This window comes from Mandrillus leucophaeus, unplaced genomic scaffold (assembly GCF_000951045.1).
Source record: "Mandrillus leucophaeus isolate KB7577 unplaced genomic scaffold, Mleu.le_1.0 Scaffold136, whole genome shotgun sequence".
Classification (NCBI taxonomy): Eukaryota; Metazoa; Chordata; class Mammalia; order Primates; family Cercopithecidae; genus Mandrillus; species Mandrillus leucophaeus.
In genome coordinates, this window is record NW_012101321.1 from 199,599 (window position 1) to 213,257 (window position 13,659).

The 13,659-nt window shown below is 37.1% G+C and overlaps 1 protein-coding gene across 6 annotated transcripts in view; it reads right to left on the reverse strand.

The window, feature by feature from the left end:
* Positions 1-13,659, reverse strand: part of ARFIP1 (ADP-ribosylation factor interacting protein 1) — a 145,209-nt gene that overhangs the window by 2,727 nt on the left and 128,823 nt on the right. The window lies entirely within an intron of this gene.

The following is a 13,659-nucleotide window of genomic DNA, read 5'->3' on the forward strand; positions in this document are numbered from 1 at the left end:
TCCTGACCTCAGGTGATCTGCCTGCCTCAGCCTCCCAAAGTGCTGGGATTACAGGCATAAGCCACCAAGCCTGGCCATCTGAGGTCTTATTTACAACTGCAAAATGTTCAATAAGAATTCAGATTCCCATCCAAGACGATATTCATTACAATTGAACTTTAATAATTTTAATGATGTAAAAATATTTGAAACATGATACTAAATGAAAAAATAGGATAGAAAATTTCTGTTTCACTATATTACACACACACACACACACACACACACCACATTCTCTCTAGCCATTTCTGAAAATGATTTCCAAAACTGAGCTGGTCTCAGTTGCCTCTGCCATTGTGACTGAGTTTCAGATCTCTTCTGCAGAACAGGTTGTCAGGGACAGGTCTAAGGAGCACTTCAAGGGCAATCTGCATTGACAGAGGGTGGAAAAATCACTGTATGATGTTATATAGGAAATAATTTCTTAAGTTAGGCTTAAAAAACCCATAAATTACAAAGAAAAATACTGATAATTAAACTACATTAAAATTTAGAATTTCTTTCTTTTTTCTTTTTGAGATGGAGTCTCGCTTCTGTTGCCAGGCTGGAGTGCAGTGGCACCATCTCAGCTCACTGCAACCTCCGTCTCCGGGGTTCAAGCGATTCTCCTGCCTCCACCTCCCAAGTAGCTGGGATCACAGGCATGCACCACCACACGCAGCTAATTTTTTGTATTTTAGTAGAGACGGGGTTTCACCATGTTGGCCAAGACGGTCTCGATCTCGACCTCGTAATCTGCGTGCCTCGGCCTCCCAAAGTACTGGAATTACAGGCGTGAGCCACTGCGCCCGGCCTAAAATTTAGAATTTCTATTCATCAAAAGATAGTGAAAAGATAAGCTACATACTGGGAAAAGGTATCTGCTTTATATATAACTGGCAAAGAATATGTATCTGGAATATATGAAGAACTCCCAAAAACCAAAAACAGCCCAATTAAAAAAGAGCAAATAATACAGATAAACATTTCACAGAGGAGGAAACAGGAATGGCCAATTACATCTGAGAAGATATCCAGCCTCATTAGGAAATAGGAAAATGCAAATTAAAACTAACATGGGACACCACTTTATACCCTCCACATTAGGAAAACTAAATATTATAACAACTATATACTATTGACAGATGTAAAAATATGTACAAATGTTTTTGAAAACAATCTGGCATGAACTAGTAAAATGAAAGATACAAATGCCCTATGGAACAGTAATTTTACCCCTAAGAATCTGCCGTAGAAAAACTTTCATGTGTGTTTCATGAAACATGTACAATTATGTTCATGGCAGCACTGTTTTTAGCATTAAAAAAGCAAGAAAACCACCACAAAGTTGTATATACAGGAGAGCAGATAGAGTGGTTTCTTAGCGCAATGGGGATACTATATAGGAGTAAACATAAATGAACTGCAGCTGCATGCATCATTATGGATGAAACTCTGGAGTATCAGGTTAAGCAAAACAACTTGGAGAATGCCTGTGGTAGGATTCCACTTACAGAGAGTTCAAAAATATACATAACTGAATGATATATTCATATGTGGCAAAACTACAAGAAAATCAATAGGAACAATAAACAAATTCAGAATAGGTTTATAGAGGGAGGAGAGCAGAGAGTAAAGCACAAAGGATGCTTCAAAAGTATTAGTATTTGTTTCTTAACTTGGGTGGTGGGAACATGGCTGCTTTTTTTGTTATTTTTGTTACTCTTTTATATTTTGTCTGTATGTTAAACATTCTTTTATTAAAAAAGGGAAAAAGATTATGAGAGCTAAAGTCTGTCTATATCAACTTTGTGAAGACTTGCACTGTTCACAATGTTCTAATGAACTACAGACATCCCATTTTATATTCAGAGGGAAAAAACCACCTAAAATGTTACTCACCTCCATTCATATAACAGATATTACAATATTGTTATGTGTCAGGCACTACTCTAGGGGCTGGGAATGCAAGCAATCAACAAAAAAGGCAAACATCTCTTCTCAAAAGAAGTTTATGTTCTATTGAGGGAAGAAAGAGAACCATCTAACACATATAATATGTTAGATGGTGATACATGTTACAGAGAAAAATAAAGCAGCAATGTGGAATGTGAGATGTATGTATGGGTGAGAGTTGCAATTAAATAGGAAGGGCTCATTGAGGAAACAGTTGAATCCAGATTTAAGGAAGTGAGAGAATAAACTTTAAGTTATCTGTAAGAAAAACATTCCAGACAGAGGAAATGGCAAGCTCAAAGGGCCTGAGGTAGACAGTGTGCTTGGTATGTTTGAGAAGCACCAACAAGGCCTGTATGACTGCAGCAGAGTGAATAAGGGCCTGGTAGATGTGGTAAGATAGATAATGGGTGGCTAGATGGTGCAGGCCCTTAGATATCATTATAAAGATCTGGCTCCTTGTCTGAATGAGATGAAAAGCTACTGGTAGGTTCTAAGCAGAAAAATGACAACATTTAATTTAATAAACATGCAAAAGTAGAAGCAGAGAGACCTATTAGAATATTACAGCAATAACCTGGCTGAGATAATGGTGGCTTGGACTACAGTGGTAAAAGAGGAGATCATGAGAAGAGGTGGGATTCTGAATATAATGTGAAGATGAAGCCAATGGAATCTGACAACAGATCAAGATGGGAGGTGACAGAGAAAGAGAACACTCAAAGATATGCCAAGAGTTTTGCCCCAAGCAACTGAAAGAATGAAGTTGCATTTACCGAAATGGCAAAGACTGTGAGAGGGGCAGGCATGGAAGAGGAGAAAAGGTGGGTATTAACAGCTTAGTTTCTGGACACGTTTGAGATATCTCTTAAAATAGCAGTTTGGGCTAGAGTAGTAATTTGGGAATCATTAATATACAGATGATATTTAAAGTCACATGACTAGATAAGCTCATAAGAGAGTGGACAGAGAAGTGATTCGAGGATTAAGTCATGAAAAATGAACCTTGACCCTTGTATCTCAAAATACATACAAAATTTAACTTGAAATGGATCATGGGTTCAAGTGTCAGAGCTAAAGCTCCAAAAACTTATAGAAAAAAATAAGAGAAAATCTTAATGATCTTTGGTTTGGCAGAGAGTTTTAAACAATATACACGAAGCATTAATTATAAATGAAAAACATCAATAAATTGGACCTCAAAAATATTTCTCTCTTCAAAAGACACTTACAAAAATGAAAAAGTAAGCCATATATTTGGAGAAAATATTTGCAAAACAGGTATCAAAGAACTTGATTCTAGAATACATAAAGAATTCTTGGCCGGGCACGGTGGCCCACGCCTGTAATCCCAGAACTTTGGGAGGCCGAGGTGGGCGGGTCACCTGAAGTCGGGAGTTCGAGACCAGCCTGGTCAACATGATGAAATCCTGTCTCTACTAAAAATATAAAAATTAGCCGGGCGTGGTAGCGGGCACCTGTAATCCCAGCTACTCGGGAGGCTGAGGCAGGGGAATCGTTTGAAACTGGGAGGCAGAGACTGTGGTGAGCCCATATCGCACCACTGCACTCCAGTCTGGGCAACAGAGTGAAACTCCATCTCAAAAAAAAAAAAAAAAAGAATTCTTACAATTCAATAAGAACAACCTAACCAAAAAGCAGGTAAAAAGTTTGCACAGACATTTCATCAAGGAAAACACATATGGCAAATAAGCACATAAAAAGATGCTCAACATCTTTAATTAGGAAAATCCAAATGAAAACCACAATGAGATGCTACTATACATCCACTAGAATGGCTAAAATTTAAAAGCCTGGACCACAGTTCTTATTGACCAGGATGCCGAGCAACTGAAACTATCATACACAGTTGCTGGGAATGCAGAATGGTATAAGCATCTTAGAAAAGTTTGTCAGTTTCTTAAAAATTTACATGTACCTACTGTGTAACACAATTATTCCACTCCTAGGTATTTGCCTAAGAGGAATGAAAGCAAAGACTTCTACATGAAAGTTCATAATACCTGTACTTGTAATAGCTTAAAACTGAAACAACCCAAATGTCCATCAACCATTTCATGCCAGTCAGAATGGTGATTATTAAAAAGTCAAGAAACAACAGATGCTGGGAAGGCTGTGGAAAAACAGAAACACTTTTACACTGTTGGTGGGAATGTAAATTAGTTCAACCATTGTGGAAGACACTGTGGTGATTCCTCAAGGATCTAGAACCAGAAATACCATTTGACCCAGCAATCTCATTACTGGGTATATACCCCCAAAAATATAAATCATTCTATTATAAAGATACATGCACACATATGTTTACTGCAGCACTATTCACAATGGCGAAGACATGGAATCAACCCAAATGCCCATCAATGATAGACCAGATAAAGAAAATGTACATATACAATATACAGTCATAAAAAGGAACAAGATCATGTCCTTTAGAGGGACATGGAGGTAGCTGGAAGCCATCATCCTCAGCAAACTAACACAGGAACAAAAAACCAAACACCGCATGTTCTCACTTATAAGTGGGAGCTGAACAATGAGAACACATGGACACAGGGAGGAGAACAACACACACTGGGGCCTGTCAGGGGGTTGCCGGAGGAGGGAGAGCATCAGGATAAACAGCTAATGCATTCGGGACTTAATATTTAGGTGATGGGGCCAGGCGCAGTGGCTCACACGTGTAATCCCAGCACTTTGGGAGGCTGAGGCGGGCAGATCATGAGGTCTAGAGTTCGAGACTATCGTGGCCAACATGGTGAAACCTGTCTACTAAAAATACAAAAAATGAGCTGGGCATGGTGGCATGTGCCTGTAGTCCCAGCTACTCGGGAGGCTGAGGCAGGAGAGTTGCTTGAACCACGGAGGCAAAGGTTGTTGCAGTGAGCCGAGATCCCGCCACTGCACTCCAGCTTGGCGACAGAGCGAGACTCCGTGTCAAAAAAAAAAAAAAAAATGTAGGTGCTGTGTTGATAGGTGCAGCAAACCATCAGGGCACACGTTTACCTATGTAACAGACCTGCACATCCTGCAAGTGTACCCATGAACTTAAAATAAAAATAAAAATAACTTTAAAAAAAAGAATTTTAACTTCCAATCTTTTAGAATTAGAGGAGAGAATAAAAGCAGAGTATGCGATTTAACTCATGTACTGGCCTTGCAGGGAGCTGCTGTTAATGGTCTAGAAAGTTAAGACAGTCAGAAAGAAAGTGGGAAGGGCATCCAAAAATTTTTAACTAGCCCCGCAAATGTCAATATAAGTCAGTTTGTTTACCCACCCCCGAATAGCTGACTAAACACAGAGAGACAGCTCTTTTTGTAGCTGAGGAAGACTCGGCAGCCCACAAACAAAGGCTCAGGCTCAGTATATTTGTTGTATTTAAAATGGCCCCCCACCCCACAATGCAACTTAATCCGTGGGAAATCAAAGATGGTGCTTTGCAGGATTGAATTCTAGTTTTCACAACAAAATGATACAATATCCGTATCTACAAGAAACATTCTCCCAGTAATTGTTAGAAGATTGATGTGTCAAGCCTTTTAAAGTATACATATGCATCAGATCAATTCCCTGGTATAGAGGGGACCTTCGAGGATTCACAGCTTTGTAATTATAATGTAAAAACAAAAGAAAAAAAACTCCAAATGGAAATGAAGCATAAAATTTCATCCACAAATATAAGAAGCTATTATTTTTTTTTCTAAAAAGCTAATTGTTCTCACTCTGGCTTATAACAAAACAGATAATTTACCTCATTTTTCTATTAGTACTGATTACTGTAATCTAGTACAAGCTTAATGTTGGTAATGTATCTTCTAAATCAGATACAAATTTACCTAAGAATAGTGTGTTGACTCATCCAATCAAAACATAATGAACAATCCTCAAGATGAATATTCTTTTTCAAGTAAATGAATTAAAAACTTAGAATATTTTCTGCCTATTTTTTATTAACTAATTTGCACTGTGATATGCATTTGTATAATATCTTCAATGCCATTCTGCCTGCTATGCTACAGAGAATCCTCAGAACATTTTGGTTATTAAATACATTGAAATAATTACCAATTAAAAAGGGAATAATTAAGTAGTATTAGAAAAGCAATTACAATACAACTTTTAAAATAAGAAATTTTTGCAATTTTGAGAATTGTGCTGTTACTATACAAGCAGTTTCAGTAGAACATAAAATTATTATTTCAGTTTATTTCGTTTACTTGGTTTATCAGGTTCACTTTACCAGGCAATTTGACCTTGTAAAGGTCAACCTGGGAAAGATTCTGGTTTCTCAAATACAGCTGGCTTTCAGAGAGAGACAAAGAAAGTGAGGTGATAGGAAGTTCAAATCCCACTTTTAGGAGAAAGGACAAAAAGCCAAAATGTTCCAGGACATATTTCAGGGTCTTTACCTTTTTTCAATTTACTTCTATATTTAAGCTATCAGCCCACAGGAACTGTAGAGCACAGAATGAAAGAAAGAGCAGGTATTTTTGGTAGACTATGCTTTGTTATGGTGGGGGAGCACTAACTTTTGGAAACACCTTCTATATGACACATAATGCATTACCCTTACATCTATTCTGCTTAGCCTCCCCCCGCCCCCGCGCACACAGAGACGGGGTTTCACTCTGTTGCCCAAGCTAGAGTGCAGCAATACAATGATAGCTCACTGTAGCCTTGATCCCCTTGGTTCAAGTGATCCTCCTACCTCAGCCTCCTGAATAACTAGGAATAATGGTGTGCATCACCGTGCCTGGCTAACTTTTTTATTTTCTGTAGAGACAGGGTCTCGCTATGTTGCTTAGGCTGGTCTCAAACTCTTGGCTGCAGGTGATCCTCCCACCCTGGACTACCTAAGCACTAGGATTACAGGTGTGAGCCACTACATCTGGCCTTGTACAGTCTTCAGTCCTTGATACAGTTGAAAAACAAAAAATAAAGAAAACTCAGAAAGTTAAGTAATTTGCCTAAGGTTAGACAGGTGATAGATGGACTGAGATCTGGGGAACACAGGAATGTCTTATTCCAAGAGTGATCTACGTCCTTTCACCTATTTTAATCTGCTTCTATTCATGGGCAATAAACATAAATAAAACCTTTTAAACAAAATTTGAAACAGACAAGAAAGGGCAGCAGAGCACTTAAAGGAAAAGTGGTAGTGTAGAAAAGATACACAGCACTTTCAACTTGTTCCCAATTTTGTCTCTGGCCCTGAAGTTGTATTAAAACATCCTTGGGACAAGGACCTAACACAGGATTGGAGCAGACGAAAGAAATAAAAGTTAATTCTTGCTAAAACTATGAAGATTAATAAAACATTAAACTTTTATATAATCTTCCCATATTTACAGAGTAGGAAAAAGTCTTTATTGAACTATTTATGTCCTAAGTTAGAAATGATTTAAAATGATTTAAAATATAAAATATTAATACAACAAAAAGGCAGAGATTTAAAACAGGAGTAAAAAAAAGAGGTAACAATTATAATGGAATGGCGGCAAATCTGACAAATGTTGAAAACCTAACATCAGAAACAATTACAGCAATTTAGAAATATACTAAATCATTGCAAACTCACTTAGGAAGAACTTTCATAAAGATCTGCCAAACAAAGAGCAAAACCACTATGGCAACATCTGTTCAGTGACCTAAACATATCATACAATACTTTAATTGTTAAAGGGCAAAACAAACTCTAACACTGACTACTAAGGCAGAAAGACAAGCTGGAGTTTTAAACAGAAACTAGGTAACTGAAATTTAAGAGCAGAACTCACAGATGATGCCAAGTGGACTACACTGAAAACTTTCTCTTGCCTACACAGCATGTATCAATAGAATATAAATAACATTTACAAACTTACTGACTGAAAAAACTAGTGATATCACTACCTTGTCAACATCAAAATCATATAAAAGGCAGTTTATTTCTACCAAATGAACTTTTTCCAAATAAAATTTAGATCATATGACCTTCTTATTCAGGGGCACTAAATTTGTTTAAAAAAGCAATTTCCTGTTAAAATAAGTTATTAGTCTTCATTTATTTAGGGTGGTGCAAAAGTAATTGCAGGTTTTGCCACTGAAAGTAACGGCAAAAACCGCAATTACTTTTGCACCAACCTAGTATTTATGATTGTTACGTTCTTCAAAGCAGTTACTGGCTTTCCCAATAATTCTATGAAATAGGGGTTTATATTAAATGTACGAAAATATTGGGATAGTAGCTGGCTGTAGGAAAAAGGTGTGTGAGAAAAAGGTGAAACAAATCATTTTTTAGTAAGAGGTCCCCAACCGCTAATATGTAAGGTATCAACTCCTTTCTTTACTCTTATTTAAAAATATACCATTCTATGCTTTCCTGCCTATCACTGAACTTTTCCCAGAAAGAGATCAGAAGAATATCAGGCAAGAAAATATACCTGCCTTGGCCTTTTATTAGGTTTGTGGGGCATACTTTTATTAGTTTGCAATGGCTTTGGAAATGCCTGTCATGTTAAAGCAACTACTGGTTGAGAAAGAGAAACACTATAAAAAATACGGTTGTGGCCACTGGGAATGGAGTGAGAGAAGGAAAGACAAATATGAACTACAAGTGGGGTAGAAAAATAGATTTGTACATTTTTCTGATGCATTGGGATAGGTTTCAACAAATCACTGACAAGCAGAGGGTTTAAAAAAAAGTCCTTACAGAAGGAAAAACAAAGGCAGAGTTCTGAAGATAACTGATGAAACATGACCTATAGACTCCAGTAACAGCAGGTCACAGAACAGTGGTGATGTCTTATAATTCTTTATCCAAGAATTAGATACGTTAACATTCTAAGTGCGGAGATTTTCTCACCTTTAGCAAAAAAAGTCTATTGCCTTTTTTGTTCTATAATTTTACAGGGTTAGTTCCCGTTCTTCAATCCCTCCCTCCCTTCTCCCTCTCTCCTTTTCTCCTTCCTTTCCTTCCTTCCACCCTTCCTTCCAAGAGCTCCAAGTTTAGACATGATCAATACAGCTTCTGTTTTCCAAGGTTATCTTTCCATCTTCTCTCTCTGCTATCTTAACAATCTCACCTTGGGCAGCATTACAGCATTGTATTATACTTAACTAAAAGCAGGGCTGTGGAGTCAGAGAGATCTAGATTTGAATCCTGGTCTGGCTGTGAGACTTTCAACAAACTACTTAACCTCTCTGAATCCCAGCATTATCATCTGTGCACTGGTATATAATCATCTAGATCACATATTATACAGATATAGGTATTATATAAAAATCCTTATATAATCTCCATTTACAGATTATAGTACTCAAAGATTAGTGTCCATCGACTAACTCAATACTCAAATGTAGGAAGGCCGTGCTCTATAGATGCATCCATGGAGCACCTCTAGGGGCAAAAACAGACTAGCAGGCAATCACAACATAGTACGATATGTGCTTTAACTGGAGAAAGGCCTAGGCACTATGCGGAGGAGGGAGCGATGAACACACTTTCAAGTTGGCAGAGAAAACATAAAGTATCATAAATTACCATCTGGTCTCCGAGTCCAAAATCAATTTAGGTACAAAAGAGTAGGTAAGGAATTGGGTATTTCATTTCATCAACGAGGTGAGAGATATAAAGTTATTTCAAAAAAGTTGGGAGATTGTTACTAACCTAACAGAGAAGTGTGACAATCATGGGCTTGACAGCATTGAATCCTCTTTACAAAACCACACAGAAGTCCATAGTTACAGAATTAGGGGTAGTGAGATCCCAGGAATAGCATGGGAGGCCATAGGGAATAGAAAGAGGAGGGGATCCCACCAATGTTTTCTTTTTTTACCCATCCTATAACTTCTCTCAGAACTTTACCCCATTCCTGATCTCAAGTTCAGAATTAGTCCCTGTATCTTGAGGTATTCACAAAATCCCTATGAAATCCAGAAAAAAGCGATAAATATATAGGCAGGTGTTGGACGGGGTGGAGGGAGTCACTGAATTCCATATTTAGATAATAAGAAACAGAAAGCTCAGGTATCTAGATCTGCTGGAGCTATCTGGTAAGTGACAAAATGGTGTCAAGTCACCGCAGGGATCAGCAGACCCTGTGCTCACCAGCCTTTGGATACTGGGCAATAGGAACCAGTCAAACCAATGGCCCATCCAAAGGAAAAGCCTTATCAAAATTTGTTATGATAAAGCATTACTCTTCTTTTTAAAAAGCCTGTAAGTAGTAATAGTATGCTGTGCTTCAAGAAGGGAACAGATGATTCAACAGAAGTTTACAAATCACTTAAACATATGATCCAGGGTTTCTCCAAGAATTTTTTTTCTGACCCCTTCCTACCTATGCACGTTACCCATTCTTGTGTGGTCCCGCTCAAGTCAAACTGCCTAGCTTACCAGGTACTTTGAGCCCACACTAATATTTTTCTTCATCAAATTCTGTATTTCTTTCTCATCTTTAAGTTAGTGTTTTATATATAATTGATTTTATTTAAATTCCTCCATTAGACTGTAAGTTGCCTCTCCGCAGGAAGTTTGTGATAATACCTTATATGGTTCTTTAGGATCAGGCATAATTGCACAAAACAAGCACCTTAAAATACTTAAGGTCAATTTTTAAAAAAGTATCTTTGAAAATTTAAGGGAAGAAATAAGGATAGAAAATCAGGATGTTATTAAGTTTATGAGGAATGAGGAAAAAAGTTATGAATATTTTAACAAAGTATAGGTGAGTCATGGAAATAAATTATGGTCAACATGAAAACGCTGAGTCATTACTGAGAGAATTTCAAGAAAAAGTTAAAAAGAACATTGCAAAGTCAAATTCTTAAACACTGCTAGTGTCTTCTGAGACTTTACTCAGAAATACTAATTAAAGGTTTTACTTTTAAGCAAACTGAAGGAACCATAACTACGAAGAACTAAAAAAGTATAGCAATGTCACAGCCATAAAGACCCAGTACCATCATCAACAGCACAACCAATGCAGTTATTAGTGATCTGTTCAAGTATCACACTGATCACTTAAAAAGTCACCTTTATCACAAAACCTGGCAAATCAAGTTGAATAATACCCAAGGCTGGCAAAATAAGTGAAATGTGGATCTGAAGAGCACACATGTATATCAACCATTAGAACAGATACATCACAGCAATAATGATTAAAAAGTAAATTTTTAAAGTGAATTCTTTTCATTCAAAGTGAAAGGAACAATTCCCTCACCTCCAACATATACAGCAGAATAAGAAACTCTAATCCTACTCTATAGTAAGTTGATGGCTTCTCTGTAGTAAGTTGATGACCAAAAAGGGTTATGACCAAAAAGTAAGTTTGGTCTTATCAACTCTATGGTAAGTTGATGACCAAAAAGGGTTACTACTCTATAGTAAGTTGATGACCAAAAAGGGTTAGAAAATACGTAAGTACCTTATGATTACTGAAAAAGAACCAAGTCTATAAGAACAGTAATTCATGATTATAAAGCTATCCTTCCTGGAAAGCTTTTCAATACTGAATACAAAATATCCCTCCCTTACAAAAATTGTCATGCCAGAATCTTAGCACAACTGACAACAAAAACTATATGAATTGGTTAGCTAGGTGTGCTTCTCCCCAGCACCCACTCAGGCTTTCATCCCTACTCACTCTTCAACAATTACCATTACCTTGATTTATTCCAAACAGGTATGGGTTGGATGAGTCTAGTTTAAAAATCAATGTACAACTCACAATTCTTGTTGGTTGCATGGTTTATATAAAGATAGTTAATTTCGGCCTCATTTCCAAAGAGAGAAAAAGGAGGCAATGCAAACCACAAGCAAATTTTTCCTCCTCCATGTGGATTTAGAAAGACAAACCACTAACAGCAGCAAATGTTGCACCATATGTTAAAATATTCAAAATATTTTCCTCTATAAATGAAAGGTACGATATCGCACTATTTCTACTCTGTCATCTAAGAATGATGTTGCAACAGAACTCACATTCTAAGTTAACTTTTTCTATTCTCTCCAACACAGAATTAATCATCTAATTTTGAGCTAAGAGGAAAATTAAAGACTATATTTGGTAAATACAAGTCTATTTTAAGTCTCAATTTGGAAAAAAGATAAGGCATAGTATTTAAAAAACATTTTCCAGCTAACTTATTTTCCTATCTTTTTAAAAGCATTATTTTTTTGAATACGTTAAGACATATATGTGGTTCAAAATTAAAAGGATACAAAAAGTATACAATGAGAGGTTTCATTTTCATTCCTGTTTCCATTCACCCTGTTCCCTCTATAGGTAACTGATTTTATTAATCCTTCCAGTTTTTCTTTATGCAAATATAAGAAAATGTGATTATACATTCTTTCTTTTCTTACACAAAAGATACTGTACAATAAACACTACTTTGTACTTTGCTCTTTTCATTTAATTGTCTGTCCTGAGGAGCTATCATTAGCATTCTCATTTTTTTAAATAGCTGTAAAATATTTCACTGTATAAAAAAACCAGTTTATTCAATTAGTCCTTTACTGCTGAACCATTGAGTTCTTTCTCATCTTTATAAATAACAAGTGATGCTACAATGAATAACATTGTACCTATGTCATTTCATCTTTGTGTAGGCCCTAAACTACCTCTCCAGTTTCATCCAGTGCTATTTCTTCCCTGTCCCCATTATGCTCTGGCCTCACTGACTGTCAACATACGCTGTTTCTTCTATTTAAAATCTCACTCCATCACATACCTTTACCTTACCCCTCTCTCTTTGTATCTTGGCCCTAATATCACTGCCTCAGGGAAGTCTTCCATGATACCCCAGGCCCTCCCCCACAACACACACACCTGGCCAAGTTCTCTGTATACCCACATGACATTTCTATTTTCCCTTCATCACACTTACCATAGCTTGTATTTACGTAATTGTTTGGTTAATGCCTATTTCTCTTACCTGACTATAAGCTCTATGAGTGTAAGACCATTATACCTCTATCACCTAACTCAGTGACTGGCATATAAAAAGCAATCCACAAGACCTGGCATGGCAGCTCATGCCTATAATCCTAGCTCTTTGGGAGGCTGAGGCAGAACGACTGCTTGAGGCCAGGAGTTTGAAAACAGCCTGGGCAATAGAGTGAAACTCTGTCTCCACAAAAAAATAAAAAAATTATCCAGGCCTTGTGGCACATGCCTGTCATCCCATCTACTCTAAAGCCTGAGGTGGGAGGACTGCTTGAGCCTGGGAGGTACAGGCTACAGTGAGCCATGATCACACCACTGTTCTCTAGCCTGGATGACAGAACAAGACCCTATCTCAAAAAAAAAAAAAAAAAAAAAAAAGAAAAGCCAAGTGCAGTGTCATGTACCAGTAGTCTCAGCTACCTGGAAGGCTGAGGTAGGAGGATCATTTATGGCCAGGAGTTCAAGACTACAATAAGCTATGATTGTATCACTGTACTCTAGCCTGGGCAACACAGTGAGACCCTGTCTCAAATAACTAAATAAATAAAAATAAAAAAAGAACTCCACCTATATTTGCTGAATAAAGGAATAAAATGTCAAAGGTGCCAATTATACATCAGTCTGTCTTACTGTTTTACATGTATTTGTTTTACCTTTAAATATCCCTGAAGCTTTCAGTTCACTCCATTTCCACTATCACTACTGCAATCCAACTACCTACCATCTCCTATCTAA